Source organism: Pantherophis guttatus, chromosome 5 (assembly GCF_059756535.1).
Source record: "Pantherophis guttatus breed Tessera chromosome 5, ASM5975653v1, whole genome shotgun sequence".
Taxonomy (NCBI): domain Eukaryota; kingdom Metazoa; phylum Chordata; class Lepidosauria; order Squamata; family Colubridae; genus Pantherophis; species Pantherophis guttatus.
Genome location: NC_142067.1, coordinates 52,759,601 through 52,768,952, shown reverse-complemented (window position 1 = coordinate 52,768,952; position 9,352 = coordinate 52,759,601).

Below are 9,352 nucleotides of genomic sequence, written 5' to 3'. Positions count from 1 at the left end.
AATCTACCCTGTCAGAGTCCAGATGTTCCTGAATCTGAGCGATTTTATTATACAGATACTGTACAAAGTCCTCAGCTCTACTCTCCAAGGGGTCCTCCCGCGCTTCCTGAAGGAGCAGGGAGTGGGTCACCCTAAGCAGGGCGGCCGGGCGGTTATCTGATGATGCAATAAGAGAGGAAAAATAGTTACATTTTGCCGCTTTTATCGCCACAAGGTAAGTCTTAATATGAGACCTTACCAGTGTTCGGTCAGATTCAGACCGGCTGGCCCTCCAACCGCTCTTTTCCGGCGCTTCATCTCCCTCAGCTCCTCGGTGAACCAAGGAGCCAAGCGAGATCGGCGCCGGGTCAGAGGCTGCAAAGGCACGACCCGATCCAAAGCTCCAGCGGCCGCCCTATCCCAGGAGGCCACCAGGTCTTCGGTCGAGCCGTGAGCCAGAGCCTCAGGAAATGGCCCAGGCTCCATCTAGAACTGATCAGGGTCCATCAGGCGCCTGGGGCAGAACCACCTCATCGGTTCCGCCTCCCTGCGGCGGGGTGTAGCGGTTCGAAGGTCAAGGCGAAGGAGGGAATGATCCGACCATGACAAGGGTTCAGTCACTATATCCCCAATATCGAGATCATTCAACCACTGACCAGAGACAAAAACCAAGTCCAGAGTGTTTCCCCCCGTGTGAGTTGGCCCATGCACTAACTGGGTCAGGTCCATAGCCGTCATGGAAGCCATGAACTCCCGTGCCGCCTCAGATGTTTCACCGATGGATGGCAGGTTAAAATCCCCCATGACCATAAGCCTCGGGGTATCAACCGCCACCCCGGCTATAACGTTGAGCAGTTTGGGCAGGGCCGCTGCCACGTGGCAGGGAGTCAGGTACGTGATCAGCAAGCCCACCTGTATCCCATGACCCACTTTTTTTTTTTTTAATTTGATTTATATGCCGCCCTTCTCCGAAGACTCAGGGCGGCTTACAATGTGCTCAGCAATAGCCTTCATCCTTTTGTATATTTATACAAAGTCAGCTTATTGCCCCCACAAACTGGGTCCTCATTTCACCTACCTTAGAAAGGATGGAAGGCTGAGTCAACCTTGAGCCTTGGCGAGTCCCTTCACCAGGAGGGACTCACAATCGGCAATCTGAGGAACAGTGGCCTCCCTCGGACCAAGACCTTCTTTTATAACAACCGCCACCCCCCCGCCCCTACCCTGTGACCTCGGTTGATGAAATGCGTGGAAACCAGGAGGGCACATTTCAATGAGGGGAACCCCCCCCTTTCTTGGCCCAACCAGGTCTCCGTAATTCCTGCCAGATCCGCTCCCCCCTCCTGAACTAGATCACAAATGAGGGGGGCTTTATTTACTACAGAACTGGCATTGCATAACATCAGCCGGAGATCTGGGCCCTGAGAATCTGGACTACCTGGGGAACGAGAGGAGCCTTGGGGGCCGGAGCGCACCACCGCTTGAAGACAGCGGGCGTGCACTCCCAGAACCAGGTTTGGCCCCCAGCTCCCACCATATCTGCCTCTCCCACTCACAATACTGATGTACCTGCCCTCGTTACAAGCTCTAACCCCCTCATCGACCTGGAACCCTGTGCCACTTTGGATGAACAATCAAAAGAGCCTTGGTACTACAGTGGTTTAAAGCACCCTGTTATTAACACAGCTGCCTGCAATTTACTGCTGGTTCGAATCTCTCCAAGGCTCAAGGTTGACTCAGCCTTCCATCCTTTCTAAGGTGGGTTAAATGAGGACCCAGTTTGTGGGGGCAATAAGCTGACTTTGTATAAATATACAAAAGTATGAAGGCTATTGCTTAACGCACTGTAAGCCGCCCTGAGTCTCTGGAGAAGGGCGGCATATAAATCAAATTAAAAAAAAAAATACTTTCTGAAGTTTTTTTTTTTAAAAAATATCAAAAGCACCTGGGTATTTTATTTAGGGCAGATGTGCTGTCTAAAACAGTACTATAACATTAAGAAGACAATGCTAGTTTTTGCGCAGGGAAGCCATTCTTTTGTTTCTGAAGGACATTAAGACCAACCCATATTGGTAATAGAAAGATAGCATCTTAGTTTTAAACACATTAATTGATTGATTTCTGTTGGCCCAAGAATTGATAACAGAATTTTAAGTCATTGACAAGGAAGAGTCTAAATATTCTCATCTCTCCTGGCTATGAAGTATTCATGCATGGATAAGCAACTTGGAATAGGTAAATGCATGCATACCTTTTATACTATCTACTTAGTTTAAAACCTAATATATTAAATTTTTGAATAAATATTCAAAAGCCAATTTTTCAATAAATTTTTGAATAAATATTCAAAATATTTTTGAATAAATATTCTAAGCCAATTTGAAAGATATCTTTCTAAATATTCTAAGCCAATTTGAAAGATATCTTTCAAATTGGCTTAGAATATTTAGGCCTCTTCTTTTTTTGGTCAGAGTTCATTTAGAAAGGATGCATTAGATTGGTGGCTATTTTAAAAAATGAATGGAACACAAAGTAGGCTAAAACCTTACAGAGTTGTTTATTCACTGTATTATTCTTTATATTCTGTGGCTTCCTCTGCTACTTAAAACAGAGGAATTGGAGAGGTAATTACCATTTCCAAAGTGACCACAGTGTGTCCTCAGAGTGCTATAGTGTATTATTAAACATTCCAATGAAATTATTTCTCTAATCAAAGACTAGAAATGAGGCAGAAATTTGTGTGGTTCATAATTTAATCTGAACCAGCCAACTTGCATTTTTAAAAAATTAATAAAACATATTGGAACACAGGTCTCCTGCTCTTTTTGAATTTTTCTGAAATTGAAATGCAATACTTCAATGAAGATACTTTATAAAAACTGGACAGACAAAAACATGTATATATTAGAGCAAATGTACACAAATAGGCATATATTTTAGAAAAAATGTACTGCATCAATTTTTAGGTAGTTGTGCTAAGAAAAATCACAATTAGTTGGGTAAGAATCAGTGTCTAGATTTTTAACATTTAATATTCTCTATTTGTCTATTCCTAGATTTTGTTCATAGTATATTACTGTGACTTCTAATTAATATAATTTATAGTTGCTATCCAGTTCCAAACAATTCTGATTATTGATCAGTTTATCAACTATATTTTATTATTTATTTATTAATCACATTTATATCATCCATCTCACTAAAAGAAATCTTATTAATCAACATATTCATTTATTTTTTATATTAGGTTCATATGCTGACTTTTACTCGAGAGCTCAAAGTGGCAATTATAGCTTGCTGGAGATCAGTGATAGACAGCTGAGCAAGTTTACACAAAGCCTAAAACATTTAGTTTTATTTATACCAACTCCAATTAAGTAAACACAACTAGCAGGACTAAGAAAGGTCTCGGCAAATCCACATCTCTGTGAATGAATAAGGAAATAAGAAAACTAACTCTTTAACTCCCTCTCTCCCTTCCCCAAAATGACAATTGATTTGTATCTCATACATCTCAGCTGCATTATTAGCATGAAAATAAAAGATTCTTTAAACTCCTCTTTACAATGTAGAAATCATTAGAAGTCTTTGTAGTCAGCCCCTTATCCTATAAACTTCAATAGAAACGTCCAACGTGAGAGTGAAAGGAAAAAAACAACAACCTAACCTCTGAACTTATATGCTTCTGGGGAAAAAAACTTAAGCTGCCTAAGAGTCTAAGATATTTTAGTGTATAATTAAGCAGCATACGATGTTGCCAACTAGCTAAAAATTCAGAAAACTCATACCGTTGCACTACAGTAGCAAAACTCTTACTTATCTTGGCTTGCCTTGAGCTTTAGTTCCTTGGATGTCCTTGAGAGTAAAGCAGTAGCTAGGTATCGCTTGAAAGCAGCTCAAATTTTGAATCATAACGCTGCAAAACTGCTGTAAAACAGCATTAGCATGAAACATTCTGTCCAAGAAGCTTTTGAAATGAAACAAGAATGTCCTCTCTTTCCCTATTGTGGAATGGAAGTGCTCCCTACTGGTCCCATTCTCTCCTGTATCCAACCTGCATTGCTTCAAGTTACTGTAGTTACCTGGTTTCTCCCCCCAAGGGAAGGTGACAAAAACCTCACGCATCGTGAGGCAGCCCTTGGGCAGTGTCAGAATAATTGAAGAAATGCTGTTTTATCCCTTGTGCAACTTAAGGGTTGGTGGTTTGGGGTTTTTGTTTTTTGGGGTTTTTTTTTGTCTCTGTCAGCCAATGACTACTCCTTTGGGTCTCTGTCTAGAAAATTCAGAGTGGATTAAAGCTCTAGCTAAGGCTCCAAAAATGATAACCATCACCTTGTATTGCAATCTACAGGAAGCCAGTGCACATAGCAGTGGTGTGACATGAGCATATCATGTAAGAGTGCCCAATATTACACATGCTGCTTCATTTTGGACCAGCTGAAGCTTCTGAATCCTCTTCAAGGGCAACCTCATGTACAGTGAGTCGTAATACTCCCAATGGCAGTCAACAAAGGCATGAGCAACTGTGACCAGTGTCTCCCAATTTAGGAACAGAGACAACCTATGCACAAGATACAATAGTACAAGGACTCTCATGCTTTCGTGTGGAACAGATAAAAGTGAGTGATTTTCTTTTTGCGGTAAATTATCTGGAATTAAAAGCAAGCTCTTTGGGTTAGGTTTCATTATCACTTCTTTGAATTGCTCTGTCAACAATTATCTTAGCATATTTTCTTCTTCTGAATACTGCAATAATTACCCCTCATTCATTTTCATTCCTCCTCAATTTCGCCATGGCTAAGAAAAAATAAAATTGCTGCCAGAAAAATCAAGAGACAATCCAGACAGGTCATAGCTGAATTGACTCCACCTGTCTAGGAAAAAAAATAAAGTTTATTAAAACTGGCCGAGCTGAGCTACCTTCGACCTCTTGAAAAAAAAAACCCACCCCACCATGAGTGAAACACAAACCCTTGGTTTTTCCAAGCTATAGCAAAGGAAAATACCTCAGTCCAGTCCAGTTAGAATTATGTCCGTGGAAAAGTGTTCTTGAATCTGTTAAGATAGAACAACTTCCTAAGCAACAAGAAGTTCTCTATAGATTTACAGTATTTTTCTGGCAGTTGAGGGGACATTGTACCTGTTTGCTGCTTACTGGGCCCTTAGGGACATTTCACTGACTTGTATGTTCTTGTACATCAGAAATAACTCCTCGATACCAATGCAGTGAATTATGGCTTAAGTCCATAAGATGTTAATTACCATTTACTTAACTTTTACTGTCATTTTAGAGTGATTAACTTTATCAATAATTTTTAAAATAAATTTTCAGTGGCTCTCTTTAAACCGATTACCACTTTTGAAATCTTAAAATGTCAACAAATATCAGACACAACAGGGTGACTTGTCTTATTTACCAAGTCTGAATTTTGTTCCGTGTCATTGCGCCCATTATCCAAATTTTCAGATAGGAGGACTTTTCAGCACTAACCTGGACTGAGCTCTGGTGTAGCGAGATGATTTTCAAATGAACCACAGCCATTGAATTTACATCCCTTCCAAATGGCCATGATTCTAGAATTGGTATTTGGAATTCTAATTTAAAGGAATAGGAGAAAAGCCTTCCTTCTCACTGGGCATGCTCTCAAAATGTTATTAGTAACTGGGTTTTGTATCTTGCTCAAATACAGCGGGTCTCTGCTATTAACTAAAGCAGTTGCATCCTTTTTCTGTCTTCTATGAAAGCTTCAAAAAAGATGCCATTCCTTGAAGATATTGGCTCATTACATGTATGTGTGAAAGACAACATGGCTCCCTTATTAATAAAAAAAGAGGTGTTTAATTTATGTTCACAAGAAGTTTGAAGTATAAGCTGTGCTTGTACATGCACAATCCTACTGCACCTCCTTTATAAAAACTGATAAAAACGACATGGTTAAGAACAGTCACATTTCATGCACCAACAGTTTGGGCAAAGTTTTCTTTAAAAGGTTTAACATATTTTCCGTTGTCTTTATTATGGTTTTACTTTTACAATCATATACACAATAACAAAAATAGTTTTCTTGTACAACTTTAAAACAGATAAGAGAATGAGTTATCTGAACTTTCTTACTAAATCAACATTTTATAATCATAATATTATAGGCAATGATAACCTTTATTGGAAGAAATGTCCCTCTGGGTTCAGTTCCAAGTGGGGAAAAACATGGAGGCTATTTGGAAAGATGGTTGAATGGTGGACAGGAATGGTGGACAGGACCACATGGTTTGAGGTTCTGGGCAAATGAGCCCACAGTGGGGGGGAGGAGGATGGGAGGGAGGGAGGGAGGGAGGGAGGGAGGGAGGGAGGGAGGGAGAGAGAGAGAGAGAGAGAGAGAGAGAGAGAGAGAGAGAGAGAGAGAGAGAGAGTTATTTATACCTTCTCTTGGGCTTTGAACTTGAGCTTGTATTCTCATTGGTTGTCAGACTCCCAGGGGGCTATGCAGGGTAACTTTGTAGGCTGTCTTGAGTCCCAGGCTTTGTTGAATCTTGCTGGGTGATGATGTAATGAAAAGGGTTGTGTTCTGAAAGAGTGTTGGGCAATTCCTATTATGGCTTAATGGCTTTGTCCTGGTTTGGATCTTGAGTGAGCTAATCCTATCACCCTGGAGCTGAAGCCCTTTTTTTTGTAGATAAGATGCCCCAGTCTTTCTGGGGCTATTAACAAAGGTGGGTGCTACTTTCCAAGAGCATGTTTCTCCTTTTCTCATCCAGGGAGGTATAATATTCTGCCTTTTTAATATTTCCTAGAATGTTACATTCTTCTAGGAGAGGGGTGGGTGCTAATTTTCTATACTTTGCATTTTGATAAAATTACATTGGCATTGGCTTAATGGTGAGTGCCGGGTTGAAATAGTTCTAAATGCATTCCCTTTCTTGTCATTGTAGTGCCTGGTTTGATAAAACCATGTAAGTGTGAAGATTCTTGTATTTGCCTTAGAATTGTACAATTTGTTATAAACAGGTCCTTTCAAAAGTGAATTGGTAAAAATGAAGCATTCCTTCTTAAAGTGTTAAAGCGCTCATGTCCTCTAGAAGTCTTAGAACAGGTGCTTTGAAAAAAATTTCCAGCTGCACCACCAATGGTAACCTCAGTGAAATGCTATCTCTATTAAGTGTGCAGCACTGTCATTTTGCTTCACTAGTAATGCCAGTGGAAATTTTCTCTGGCCATGCAAATCCAGGTACAGACAACCTTCCAAACAATGCAACTACTTCGATGCTTTGAGAATAAGTTCTTCATTTGTACCAACGTATTATACAAAATCTCCCTTTACAATGTTGTGCACCATCCTCATATAGATAAGAAGAGTAGGATTCAACATAAATATATAGGCATATTTCATATTGCAGATCATCAGGAAAGGAACATAAATAACACATACCAGGCAAATTTTAATATTTTAAAAGAAATGCCCAATGTTCTAGAATGGACATTGCGCTTTTACTTGCTCTACACTCTTCCAATTTGTACCTAACAGTAAATGCAAACATGTTTACTCCCTTTTTTTTCCTGTCATGTTCATAAGACGTTGCCTTCATCTCATTGCAGCCCATGAATGAAATAGGCATAAGTTATCCTTACATGCACCAGTGCTGATGTAGTGTTTCTCTTGTTAAGTGGACAGCTTCCAACACCCTCAGGGTTGAATCCATTTCCATGTTGACTGCCATTCAGACAGAAACCTGGCCCACACTGTGGCCTAAGCAGAGAAAGGTTGAAATCTGGAGTAGGGTTTATGAAGCCAGCTTCATTTCCAGCTGATACATATACATGGGAAACAAGTAGCAAAAGGTTGCAGTGATAAAAACCCCAAGTGATGCCAAAGGGAACAACAAATTTCTGCTATATCTTTCTGCCAACTGAAGAATGAATGGAGAATAGTTGAACTTAGCAGTGGGAAAAGGCCCTTTGTAATGGGAAACTTTGTGTCATGGCTATTTTAATCTGGGTTCTCACTTGTTCATGTTTTTCTATCTATTCCATTTTAGATTTCCAAAAAGTCCCATCAATTTCTTGCTGACAGCAATGTTTGAGTTGCTCAGCTGAGAAAATTATTTGCCGTTGAGCACTTGGTTTCTCACTGCATTATAAAATGGATGTGATTTGCCACTGAAACATGAACAAGGTAATAAGGTTCAATTCATCAAAGTATTAGACCGCTGTACTCCAAAGCACATACTGAACTGCAGAATATGGTTAAAATCGCTTATTTGAAATGTAAACACTTAAATTGAAAGTTAAATATTTACTTTTTTAAAAAATATATATATATTGCTTAAGCAAAAATAGACATGTTGTTTAATTCTTATGGGAAGTTAGATGTTAATAAAATATTTTGGTAAATGAGAGGACTGAATTGCTCACATTAGAATAAATGCTTATTTATATTACCTTTCAGACCATTTTTTTGGACTATTTAAAGCTAATAATGAGGATGAGTTTCAATTATTACATATATATTTTATAGTGATAGCTATATAACTACCCTGTTTATTTACATGGGATACCTTATTTGCCATATGTATGACAGAGTCAGTCTTCCATATGTCACATTCTTCTGTGAAATATCTGATTCAAAAGGCTTCTACAGAAGAGGTGAGAGCTAATGGTCTTTCTTAAGTAAAATGTGATGAACATAAGATTGACCTGCTGTCCAAACAGCTATTTCAGTCTGTGCAATGCGGGTCCCCTATTGTATCCAACTAGAAGATTTGGGTGGTAGAAGATGCCCAACATTTTTGGAGAAAACCAAGATCAGAAAAGCTGTCATATTTAATTCATTATTTTGCTCGTAAACAAGTAGTTCTATACTTATGACCACAATTGAGCCCAAAAATTATGTTGCTAGATGAAACATTTGTCAAGTGAGCTTTGCCCCATTTTATGATCTTTCTTGCCACAGTTGTTAAGTGAATCACTCCAATTGTTAAGTTAGTGGCACGTTTGTTAAGTGGATCTGGCTTCCCCATTGACTTGTCAGAAGCTCGCAAAAGGTGATCACATGACCCCTGGACACTGCAACTATCGTAAATATGAGTTAGTTGCCAAGCGTTTGAATGTTGATCACATGATCATGGGGATGCTACAATGGTTGCAAGGGTGAAAAATGGTCATAAGTCATTTTCTTGATTTCCATTGGGCATCAGAATTTCCTAATAGTCTGAACTAACGTTTTACTAAGTCTTCACATATCTTCTCTAAAGTCTATGCTCCACTACAGCTGAGGAAGGGATGGGTTTTGTTTTTTTTATTTTGTGATACTCTATCACATAAATCTATGGAGTAGTTTGTCTTCCTGTCAGGTATGTGAATCTGTTTCATAACAGG